General features: G+C 42.6%; 1 protein-coding gene across 3 annotated transcripts in view; it reads right to left on the bottom strand.

Annotated features, from left to right (window-relative positions):
• LOC139570958 (glutamate receptor ionotropic, delta-1-like) overlaps positions 1-13,681 on the bottom strand; it is a 448,588-nt gene that overhangs the window by 180,015 nt on the left and 254,892 nt on the right. The window lies entirely within an intron of this gene.

The following is a 13,681-nucleotide window of genomic DNA, read 5'->3' as shown; positions in this document are numbered from 1 at the left end:
AGACGTGGAGGAGGCCGTAGGAGGGCAACAACCCAGCAGCAGGACCGCTACCTCCGCCTTTGTGCAAGGAGGAGCACTGCCAGAGCCCTGCAAAATGACCTCCAGCAGGCCACAAATGTGCATGTGTCTGCTCAAACGGTCAGAAACAGACTCCATGAGTCAGTAAGTCAGTAAGTCATGATAAAGCAATCAGCATTTCAGATTGAACCACTGTAGCAAGTGTCTTGAGGATTAGCAGGTTTATATGTCTAAAAATTATAATGTGGCAAAGCTCACCTGTTCCTTGCTTCCAGTGTGTAAATGTTGTTAGCTTCAGCGCTCTCTCTCTCTCTCTCTTTCTCGCTCTCTCTCTTACTTTCTTTTTGGGGAGGAATGCTAATGGAGTTACCAGCAGTAAGATTTGAGTTTTATTTACAAAAAAGACATTGGGTCCAAAAATACTTGCTGTCGTTTTACACCACAAAATACAGTTCTATACAAAAATGGATACAATACTATGAACTATCTCTGACTATCTTTCACCGCGCCTCTCTCCGGTAGCCTAGTGGTTAGAGCGTTGGGCCAGTAACCAAAAGGTTGCTGTCGATTATGGCAGCCCCCCGCACCTCTCTGATTCAGAGGGGTCGGGTTAAATGTGAAAGACACATTTCAGTTGAAGGCATTCAGTTGTACAACTGACTAGGTATCCCCCCTTTCCCATGTCACTCTCTCCCACTTTGTAGTCAGTCCATATCCTCCTCTAACCTTTCTCTTGCTCCAACTCTCTTTACTTTGCTCATTATACAAGCCCATAGCACATTCCTCTGTTTGCCTATGCTCATCCACTCCTCATCTGAAAAGGGGCTGCGCATTAAGACCCATCTCCTGCAGTGTGCGGCAGCTAAATCAATCTCCCACCTAATACCAGTCTAATATCTCCTCCTTTGAGAAGAGAGCAGGCCGTAAAGAGGGCAGTGACAGATGTCCCACTCCACACTCATTATGGAGCCCAGGTAATCTCGACACCGCCCAGGGAGGAACATGGTGCATTCAGGGCCCGTCATGATTTACTGCAATAGATGTGAGTTTATATAGGTGTTATACACTGAGTGTACCAAACATTAGGAACACCCCTTTTCCCATCAGAATAGCCTCAATTCATCAGAGCATTGACTCTACAAGGTGTAGAGATGCTGGCCCATGTTGACTCCAATGCTTCCGACAGTTGTGTCAAGTTGGCTGAATGTCCTTTGAGTGGTGGACCATTCTTGATACGCACAGGAAACTGTTGAGAATGAAAAAGAAACAGTGTGCCTGGCACCTACTACCATACCACGTTCAAAGGCACTTCAATCTTTTGTCTTCCCCATTTACCCTCTGAATCGCACACATACACAATCCATGTCTCAATTATCTCAAGGCTTAGAAATCCTTATTTTAAAAAAAATTACAACATTTCTTTACATGGATGACTTTTCCAAATCCAATCACTTTTCCACTTTTATTCAACATCATCACATTTAATGTTTTTGTTGAAATGACGTGGAAACAGTGTTGATTCAACCAGTTTTTGCCCAGTGGGAAACAAGCAGAGTGGAGGAGAAGGTACAATGAACGATCCACTTCTTTTGCTGACTCTGCAAAAGCCGTGATCCGTAAAAGCAAACTGAAGGAAGTTTGTTTCTCTGTTGAAGAGTTTAAAATAGTTTTTCCTCCCTCCTCCTCAACATTGACTCTATCTGTGCGGTTTTCAAAGTTAAAAATAGCAGAAACATCAGTTGATGATTGATCGTCCAAGACCATGGATGAGAGTTGCCGCGATAGGACAGTATTGGTGAGACAGTTGGTATTTATGTAAAACTCTTGTAACTCATTGTGTCTTTATTTCACCTACTGCACATCCCTGCAATCCTGCCAATCTGGAGAAATGCAGGTCAAATCCAAAAATAAAGAGCAGCATCATTCTCCAAATGGAAAACTGTTGATACAGTATAGGCATACATGGGATTACCATCTCCTTCGCATAAACATGCAAGAAAATATAATTTTCAAATGATAATACTCTGGGTGGGACACCATTCTCCTAGTGCTCATAGGCAAATAATGTGGAAGCTATCGCTGACCAAGCAATACTCACATGACCTCAAAAATGATGAGTTGAAAATGCGAAATAACAAATGGAACAAGATAAGGGAAACAGAGAGGAGACATTTCAAAGGGATGCCATTGATGCGTTCATGTGAATAAATGGGCATCACTAACAAACATCATTTAATGCTGTCTGAGTTTAGCCCAGAGGACACAAAACCAGCTGCTTGAACAGCGATAAAAGCAAACAGCCAAACAGTCAGCGTGACAACATTACTGTAGCAACTCTAGTCTAAATACAACATACACTAACTACAGTATAGCATCTATGGACAAACTCCCATTACAGTCCATTACAGTCCAGTCCTCTGCAGACGTGTACCGTTACCAAAACAGATTCAAAGCTGAGATAGCTAGTGAAGTGGGGCTTTAGGCTAACGATGCTCCATGAATTCCTCCATTCCAACAGAGTACATGCATGAGAGCTGTACCAAATGCTATGGAGGTATGGGCTATGTACCAAAGTTTGATATCAAACATGTGTTTGATATATTGTTACCGTGATTACAGATAATCATGAATGAAACGTGAATAATGATGACTGTTAAGTTACAGGGGCATAAATATCATACCCCCCCCCCCACAAAAAACTCCCCTATTATTGGTAATGGTGAGATGTTAGCAAGTTTTGGGGGCATGATCTTTGTACATCTGTAACTTTCTCAGTCATCGTTATGTATGATACATTCATGATTATTCGTAATCATTTTAGCATCCACATTAACGTAGATGTGTTCAAAAACATATTCTATAGTTACTTACAATAAAAGTTACCACAAAATGACACAATAGGTGATTTACCATTAATTTCTATTGGGCACAACATAATCCCAAACACAACCAAAACAAACTGCAAATGCATCCAACAAGTTTTTAGAGTAACAAGTGTGATGAAGTCATTGTGTGCTAGGAATATCGGACTAAATAGTAAACTTTTGACAAGATTACTTTTTACCAAATACATATGACAACACCTTTTCCCCCACAGCAGACTGAAAAGATTTGACATGAGTCCCCAGATCTTCAAAAAGTTCTACAGCTGCACCATCGAGAGCATCCTGACCGGTTGCATCACCGCCTGGTATGGCAACTGCTCGGCATCTAACCATAAGGCGCTACAGAGGGTAGTGCATACGGCCCAGTACATCACTGGGGCCAAGCTTCCTGCCATCCAAATCAAATCAAATCAAATTTTATTTGTCACATACACATCCAGGACCTATATACTAGGCGGTGACAGAGGAAGGCCCAAAAAATTGTCAAAGACTCCAGTCATCCAAGTCATAGACTGTTCTCTCTGCTAACGCACGGCAAGCGATACCGGAGCGCCAACTCTAGGTCCAAAAGGCTCCTTAACAGCTTCTACCCCCAAGCCATAAGACTTCTGAACAATTAATCAAATGGCCACCCGAAGTATTTACATTGCTGCTACTCACTGTTTATTATCTATGCATAGTGTCACGAACGTTGTTGTAAGAATCGGACCAAGGTGCAGCGTGGAATGGTTTCATCATCTTTATTCGAGTGAAACGCACAGAAAACAATAAAGAGCAAAACGAACGTGAAACTATGCAGTGCTCACAAGCAACAATACATAAACAAGATCCCACAAAAACCCAGTAGGAAAAGGCTGCCTAAATATGATCCCCAATCAGAGACAACGATAGACAGCTGCCTCTGATTGGGAACCATACCAGGCCAACATAGAAATAAAAAAACTAGAGTACCCACCCTAGTCACACCCCGAACTAACCAAATTAGAGAATAAAAGGCTCTCTAAGGGCAGGGCGTGACACATAGTCACTTTACCCCTACCTACATGTACAAATTACCTCAACTAACCTGTACCCCCGCACATTGACTAGGTACCGGTACCCCCTGTATATAGCCTCGTTATTGTTATTTTATTGTTATTTTACTTTTTATAAAAAATGTACTCTATTTCTTGAACTGCATTGTTGGTTAAGGGCTTGTAAGTTAGCATTTCACGGTATACACGGTGTTTTATTCGGCGCATGTGACAAATAACATTTTATTTTATTTGTTTTGATTTGATATACCACAGCTGTCTTCATGAATCTTAACTAAAGGATTAGCCTACCCATACTGTATGTAATGACACAAGTTCATGCAAACTGTCAATATCTGGGGAATGTGTGTGTGGTGTTAGATAATGTCACTGATTAAATTTATTATTTTCTTGTTGACCTGAACATTGATTGGTTATAATCTAGTTGTCCTCTCAAGAGGAAGCTTCTTACTATGACTAATGACTGGAACATGACCCAGGTTATCACTCAACCAACACCACCGAGAGCATATACCAATAGTGTTGGATCTGTGACATCCACTTGTATTGATAAAATATTCATTAATACTGCAGAGCTTTGCTCTAAAGCAGTATCAGTTCCCATTGGCTGTAGTGACCATAACATTGTGGCAATAACAAGGAATGCCAAAGCACCAAAGTCAGGGCCTAAAACTATTTAGAAGAGATCATACTAAATGTTTTTTTGTAGAATATGTTAAAACAATTAGGTTGGTCTGATGTGTATAAGTAGGATAATCCAGACGACTTGGGAGTATTTGTAAAATTATTCTTGCCAATTGTTGACAAATATGCACTTGTTAAGAAACTGTGAAAACTGCTAGAGCACCCTGGATCGATGATGAATTTCAAAATGATGCAAAAAAAGGTGGCAAACAAGTCAGGCTGCTCAGCTGATTGGTTGACATACTGTCAATTGAGAAATGGTGTGACTAAACTTCACAGAGAAGTTAAATGACAACAAAACAGTGAACCATAATATTTGCGTATTGAAGATCTAATATTGAAAGAGAAGGATTGCTATTTTGAATTTGGTCAAGTTTGCGTGGAAGAGATGGAAAAACGATTGTTATCTATCAATGATGATAAACCGCCAGGTATAGATAACCTAGGTGAGAAACTATTGAGAATCTCTTCAACCAAAGCCTAAAGGAGTGTGCGTGTCCACAGGCATGGAAGGAATCTAAAGCAATTCCACTACCTAAAAATAGTAAAGCACCATTTGCTGGGCTCTAACAGCTGCCCAATCAGTTTGCTGGCTGTTCTTAGTAAACTGATGGAGAGAATTGTGTTTGAACACATGCAATGCTACTTTTCAAAGAACAACTACTGATGTTCAGCATGCATATGGGGAAGAGCACTTAACTTGTACTGTTCTGACTCAGATAAATGGATAATACGATTATAGTTGGAGCTGTATTGTTAGATTTCAGTGCAGCCTTTGATGTTATTGATCATCATATGCTATTTGTTCTTGAAAAGACTCACTGGTCATGGCCTTACCTCACCTGCCATCCCATGGTTAGAGAGCAACTTATCAAATAGAAGTCAGAGAGTATTCTTCAATGGAAGCTTCTCTAACATCAGATATGTACAGTGCAGTATCCCTCAGGGTAGTTGCCTTGGGCCGTTACTCTTCATTTAACAAATGATTTGCCACTCTCCTTACAAGGAGCTAAAATGACTATGTATGCTGATGACTGCACTCTCTACACATCAGCAGCTACAGACAGCGAGCTCAGGGAGATTCTTAGCAAGTCACAATGGGTAATTAACAATAAACTGGTCTTAAATACATCTAAAACCAAAAACATTGTATTTGGTTCAAAGAATTCTCTCAGACCCAAACCTCTGGATTTGTGCATAAAGGGTGTGTAACATCAGATGGTCAGTTATCATGGTCAAGTCATATTGACAAAGTTGTGGTGAAGATGAGGAGAGGTACGTCTGTTATAAAAAATATTTTGACACAAAGATCAACTGTACTAGTTAATCAGGCTCTGATCTTGTCCCATCTTGATTACTGCCCGGTAATATGTTCTGGTGCAGCAAAGAAACACCTAGCAAACTGCAACTGGCTCAAACGAGAGCAGCACATCTTACCCTTGAAACACATAAATAACATCAACAACATGCATGATAGTGTTTCATGGTTGATGGTTGAGGAGAAATGGTCTACTTCTCTTCTAAAGAAATATTTGTGTGTTGGAAATGCCTAGCCACTTGTAAAATCTATTTGCATACACTTCAAACAGACATACTGTACATACCCCACCAGACACGGCACTATGGGTTTCTTCACGGTACCCAAACCAAAAACAGATTTAATGCGTCGCTCAGTTATGTACAGAGCTATGTCAACGTGGAATGCTCTGCCACCAGAGGTTACTCAGGCAAAAACTAGTTGTACTTTTTTTTTTTTTACTGATAAAAAATGTATCACGGCGCATTTCCTCTTTCTAAAGATCTAATTTAAATGTACTGTATATAACAATATATATATTTGTTTTGTTATCTCGGTGTCTTTCCAATATATAACTCTTATTTAATTTTTAATTTTATTAAATATCTTATGTTGTTTTTCTCTATAATGGTACTGTACTTTGTCAAGTATTTGTACGTTTTATGTGGAAGAGTAGCTGCTGCATGTGCAGTAGCTAACGGGGATCCTAATAACCTAAACCTAACCTCTTCAGTCCTGAGCATGCCCCTTTTTGACAAACCACCAGAGATACCTCATGGGAAATACAGAAGAGAAGTGTGCTTTGATGATGCATATACAGACAAATCGTTATGAGTTCTGCACAAACACAACTTCCTTTACTGTAAGGCCCACTGTTGTGTCAAGTCATTACAAGCATTGACATTCATACAGCTAACTAGATACTGTATGTTATTAGGTAATACTGTTAGGCATGGACTTCAATGCTACAGCACCATGGTGCCTGGAGCAAGGAGGGTATAACTAATATGTTGCCTAACATCTGTCTGCACAGTGGAAGTGCAGAAAGTGCCAGTCGACTGATGACTCAGCAAGGAGAAATACAGCCTCAGCTTTTCATCAGCTGCTGCTGTATTTCACAAGTGATATATTTACACATAAGAATGTACAACTGAATCCATACCGGGAGCTATTCAAATAAACAAAATGCTTGTCACTTCCTTGTACAGCCATATTCAAATGTAATTTAGTACGTTGTCATGACAGGATGATAACCAGATGGGTCAATAGCTTGTTATCTGCAGTAGAGGTTGACACGGGAACAGGAGTCCCGCGGGTCTTGCAGGTCTGTGGGATTTGGGCAGGAATGGGAGTGAAGTTCTAGAGTCAAGTTCGGGACAGGACGGGACAGGATCGACAGTCTACATGAATGGGTAGTAGAAATATGCAATGTGTGAGGCATTTCATGACAAAAACTAACTGTGTGTTTAGGGCTTATATACAGTAGTTTACTTAACCCCTTACACACATGGGAATTGGCCTATATGGATAGGGATAAATTGAAATGTTTCTTTCAGAAGAAATATGGAAATGCATAACCATGGTACAAATGAAAAGGGAACAGTTTGGAGATGATGGTGAAATTATTAGACTGAGGTGAGAACACAACAGTTCACCTGACAAGACTGAATACAAACATTACACGGTTGATTTAATGTACATTTACATTTACTGTACTTTTCGCCGCATTTGTTAATAACAACATCTGAAAATACTCCGGATACACACTTTTTGAGCTCTCTTAGCTGTGCCGTTGAGGAACGAGAGCAAGCACATTTGTAGTTGTTTTGTTTGGAACAGAGCCCTGCATCCCTGCCATCACACACTTACTGTTGTTGTTTACACAATCCACAAAATGTTCATTATAAATCACAATCTGGGTCAGGTGGGCATCATTTGAAAGCTTGTTCCATTGCCAACATGACTAGCTAAATTATAAAATAAGATCTTACAGTGTTAGGCTTTCACAAGCCAATTCAGAGAAGCAGATCATCATTTTGGTGGGCATAGAATGGAGTCAGGTGTGCATTCAGATGCATGGTCTGCGGAACATTTTCTTCACAATACCACAAACAGGCTCATTCTGTTCAGGACATGCCAGGATATAACACCATGTCATATTGTGTAACGATCGTCTGTGGTGGAAGAAGGATCGGACCAAGGTGCGGCGTGGTAAGTGTTCATGTCTTTTTAATAAACAAAAACTGAACACTGGAACAAAACAATAAACGAAGTGAACAACCGAAACAGTACCGTGTGGCGACAAAACACTGACACGGAAGACAAACACCCACAAACCAAAAGACAAAACAGGGTACCTAAATATGGTTCCCAATCAGAGACAATGACAAACACCTGCCTCTGATTGAGAACCATATCAGGCCAAACGACAAACCCAACATAGAAACACAAAACATAGATAACCCACCCAACTCACGCCCTGACCACACTAAAACTGTAACAGCTGTCTATCTCTTCCTCCTCATCTGACGAGGAGAGGCGAGAAGGATCGGAGGACCAATACGCAGAGTGGTAAGTGTCCATGTTTTAATAATATAAACTGAACACTACACAAATAACAAAATAACAAATGTGAACAAACCGAAACAGTACCGTGTGGTGACAAACACTGACACGGAAGACAAACACCCACAAACCAACAGTGAAAACAGGCAACCTAAATTTGCCTCCCAATCAGAGACAATGCAAAACACCTGCCTCTGATTGAGAACCATATCAGGCTAAATGAACAAACCTAAACATAGAAACAAATAACATAGAGTGCCCACCCCAACTCACGCCCTGACCATAACTAAATAAAGACAAAACAAGGGAAAATAAAGGTCAGAACGTGACAGTACCCCCCGCCAAAGGTGCGGACTCCAGCCGCAAAACCTAAACCTATAGGGGAGGGTCTGGGTGGGCGTCTGTCCGCGGTGGCGGCTCTGGCGCGGGACGTGGACCCCACTTCACCATTGTTTTTGTTCGCCTCCTTTATCGCCCCCGTGGCCTCTTATGAGCGGCGATCCTCGCTGCCGACCTTGGCCTGGGAACCCTAGCCATGGGTCCCGAATGGACGGGAGATTCCGGCAGCACCGGAGTGAAGGACAACTCCGGCAGCTCCGGACAGGCGGGGGACTCCGGCAGCTCCGGAATGAAGGACGACTCTGTCAGATCCTGGCTGGCTGACGACTCTGGCAGGTCCTGGCTGACTGACGACTCTGGCAGGTCCTGGCTGACTGACGGCTCTGGCAGGTCCTGGCTGACTGACGGCTCTGGCAGCTCCTGGCTGACTGACGGCTCTGGCAGCTCCTGGCTGACTGACGGCTCTGGCAGCTCCTGGCTGACTGACGGCTCTGGCAGCTCCTGGCTTGCTAGCGGCTCTGGCAGGTCCTGGCTGACTGACGGCTCTGGCGGCTCCTGACTGACGGGCAGCTCAGACGGCGCTGGACAGACGGGCAGCTCAGACGGCGCTGGACAGACGGGCAGCTCAGACGGCGCTGGACAGACGGGAGACTCTGGCTGCGCTGGAGAAGAGGAAGGCTCTGGCAGCGCTGGACAGGCGGGAGCAGCTGTAGAGAGAAACCGGAGAGACAGCCTGGTGCGGGGGGCTGCCACCGGAGGACTGGTACGTGGAGGTGGCACCGGATATACCGGACCGTGAAGGAGTACAGGAGCTCTTGAGCACCGAGCCTGCCCAACCTTACCTGGTTGAATGTTCCCCGTAGTCCTGCGAGGTGGAATAGCCCGCACTGGGCTATGCTGGCGAACCGGGGACACCATGCGTAAGGCTGGTGCCATGTACGCCGGCCCGAGGAGACGCACTGGAGACCAGATGCGTTGAGCCGGCTTCATGGCACCCGGCTCGATGCCCAACCTAGCCCGGCCAGTGCGGCGAGGTGGAATAGCCCGCACTGGGCTAAGCACGCGTACTGGGGACACCGTGCGCTCCACCGCATAACACGGTGCCTGACCAGTACGACGCCCTCTCACTCCACGGTAAGCACGGGGAGTTGGCTCAGGTCTCCTACCTGGCTTAGCCACACTCCCCATGTGCCCCCAATAAATTTTTGGGGCTGACTCTCGGGCTTCCAACCGCGTCGCCGCGCTGCCTCCTCATACCGGCGCCTCTCTGCCTTCGCTGCTTCCAACTCTGCTTTGGGACGGCGATATTCCCCTGGCTGAGCCCAGGGTCCCTTGCCGTCCAGAATCTCCTCCCAAGTCCATGAGTCCTGTGTCCTCTGCCGCTGCTGCTGCTGTCCTTTACCACTCTGCTTGGTCCTTGGTTGGTGGGTGTTTCTGTAACGGCTGTCTATCTCTTCCTCCTCATCTGACGAGGAGAGGCGAGAAGGATCGGAGGACCAATACGCAGAGTGGTACGTGTCCATGTTTTAATAATATAAACTGAACACTACACAAATAACAAAAGTGAACGAACCGAAACAGTACCGTGTGGCGACAAACACTGACACGGAAGACAAACACCCACAAACCAACAGTGAAAACAGGCAACCTAAATATGGCTCCCAATCAGAGACAATGCAAAACACCTGCCTCTGATTGAGAACCATATCAGGCTAAATGAACAAACCTAAACATAGAAACAAATAACATAGACTGCCCACCCCAACTCACGCCCTGACCATACTAAATAAAGACAAAATAAGGGAAAATAAAGGTCAGAACGTGAAAAAAACAAAGAAAATACAAAAGAACTATGGTCAGAACGTGACATATTGTAACTGTACATCAAACATAGTGATCATAAATGTTGACACTATATTACATGAGTTTTATTATATGGAAATGTCAAGTGCACATTTGGACGCTTGCTTGTATGACATCAAAGCGGTATTTATTATAATCTTCAACATCTCATCTTTCAAATACATTGAATCCTCTTAATTTACAGCATTTCCCTCACTCAGACAACAACAAATGTGCAAAAGTTGCTCAATTAACGGGAGAGATGGGGCAACTTCTTGTCGTGCGCAGTGCTCAAGTTCAGAATGGCTCACAGTCAAAACCCATACAGAGCTGTGATGAACAGGCCCTGAGATCTGAAATCATGTATAGTGTGTTACTGTACAGCCACTGCATTCCAATTTAGGCACTTATCAGTGTCCAAATCTGCCATGTTGAACCTGTATACAGGTACGAGTGAAAACAGTAAAAAATAAAATAAGAATGTAATGGCAATTTCCCACCTTCCTTCGGCTCACTCTCGCTCCTCCAGTTGTAGCCATGGCCACTGAGCAGTCACTACTTTACCTCAGAAACCAGAATGATACTGCCTTCAAGAGAAGTATTGAGTTCATCCAATTCTGGGTAGAAGGAATGCCTTCATTGCCAAAATCTTGTAATGTGTTTTTTATCAGCTGTGTGAGCAGGGAACTATGTCTTTAGCGCTGAGCTGCAGCGAAACAGAGCAGTTGCTATGTCTACTCACATTCAGAGTGGGGGACAGACAGAGAAGCAGCTAACGGAAGAAGTTACTCTAATTATTTCAGATTTCTGTGCAAAATAAATTGATGGGACTTGCATGGATCACTTACACATGCAGAATTACACAACCAGAGTTGTACAACTGTGGAAGATGACTACCTGACGCACCAGGTATTAATGTGCTGCTTTGCTGCTTTGTGAAATACATCCTTGAGTGTCAAACGCTTTGTGAAATACATCCTAGTGCGACAAAATGCATTGTGAAATACATCCCAGAGCGTCAAATTACTCCTCAGACTACAGATAGACCAGAGGAAGTGGAGAAGACAGGGGTTTTGATACGATCACACTCAGAGAACATGTGAATGATATGTTCTTTAATCACTCGTCTGCACTGAGGGTATTTTGACTGTTTGGAAATGTAATTAAAGTGTTGAGTTAAAGAGTGTAACACCAGGACGTGGATGTCAGTGTTACTGCCTCGTCAAAACTGGTCTCTTTTTTCATTATTTAACACTAATTGGGCATGGTTAAATTCAGAATGAACACATTGTTTAGTCATACTTCTTGTCTATTCCTCTCCCTAATTAGTTGCATCTTATTAAAATCGAATCCAATTGTATTAGCCACAGGCTCCGTATACAACAGATGTAGACTAACAGTGAAATGCTTACACCAAATGTATTCAACCAAAATGTCATGACAAACTCTTGAGTTGCTGATGTTATAACAGGAAAATCAATAAACAATAGTATTTATTTATGTGTCTACTGAAAGTGTGTGAAGCATGAGTCCATGATAAAGTATCCCTACCACAGGTCTCAATCTACTTTCAAACAGCTATGAATGGGTGTACAACTTCTGTACAACAGTTACTGGTCTCAGCAATGCATTGCTTATTCCAGAGTTTACTGTGTTCTAAAAGTGGATTAGAAAAGGTCTGGCCTAAAGGGAGTTGTAGGTGAGATGAATTAAATAATCCAGCCAATTAAGACTAGCTTCTCCAAGAACCGTGTCAAGAGTGCAATCTATCATTACTGTTTTCCTTGTGGCCATGGGATGAAACGCACAAGCAATCAAGGTTTCAACCAACAAATGCACACATGAAAAACACAAGTCCCACCCTAACCTAATCAGCGTGCGGAGCACTTGCAAAGAAAAACTCCCCCTTTGTACTGTTGGTTGAATTTCGTTAAAAAAATGTTATAAATAAAATTACACATTGTGCCTTTAACATGAACATGACCAAGGATTTAAAACAACTTTTTAGGCAATTACACAAGCATCCCCTCTGCGAGTCAGTGTATGGCAACATGTTCTAATCGTTTTGGTCGTTATGGTCCCGTGTGGCTCAGTTGGTAGAGCATGGCGCTTGCAACGCCAGGGTTGTGGGTTCATTCCCCACGGGGGGACCAGGATGAATATGTATGAACTTTCCAATTTGTAAGTCGCTCTGGATAAGAGCGTCTGCTAAATGACTTAAATGTAAATGTTTTGAATCACTAAACACTCTGACCTCATTATGGAGATCCCCAGATTGACTATTTATGTGAACTGTGATATGAAGTGATTTACTATTGATATAATGCTCATACACCATGAGAACATGAAGCGATGATGTCTTATGAAGTGATTTCATTGGAATGATTTACAAACGTTGACAGGGAGTAATATTTCATCTATGCTTCAGAAGCACCCAAAAATGAGTTTATGATGATGGAGCAAAGGTCTAAAATATTTTCATCCTGGCAGTTCAGATGTACCGTTCATTGTAAACAGAACATACTAAAGAGTGCAATGGGAATCTAAGGTAGACAAAACAATAATTGGAGGTGTGTGAACCACAAACACCCAGTTGATGGGATAGTGCAACATTTGGCAACATTTTTGTATTTACCCAGAGTCAGATGAACTCATGGACACCATTTTTATGAAGGAAGTTGAAGGTAGTTTCTGGAGCTATTGCTAATAGCGTTATCACAATGAATGGAAGTCTATAGGAAGAGCAAGCATAAAAATGGTATCCATGAGTTCATCTCACTCTGGGTAAGTACAAAAAAAGGGTTATTTGCCAAAATGTCACACTATCCCTTTAAACATTGATCAGCATTGTCAACAGAACAATAAAGTTTCAGGAAAAAAACTTGTCTCCTAATGATTACTACTGGTTGGCTATCACAACTATGGTCATCATCATCATCATCATCAACCTTGTACTGGCCTTCCTCATTGGAGAAGAGGTATTTTGAAGGTTGCAAATAAAAAAACATTCAACAAAA

Source organism: Salvelinus alpinus, chromosome 3 (genome assembly GCF_045679555.1).
Source record: "Salvelinus alpinus chromosome 3, SLU_Salpinus.1, whole genome shotgun sequence".
NCBI lineage: Eukaryota > Metazoa > Chordata > Actinopteri > Salmoniformes > Salmonidae > Salvelinus > Salvelinus alpinus.
Note: the sequence above shows the minus strand (reverse complement) of the source record. Positions and strands in the feature narration are given on the sequence as shown.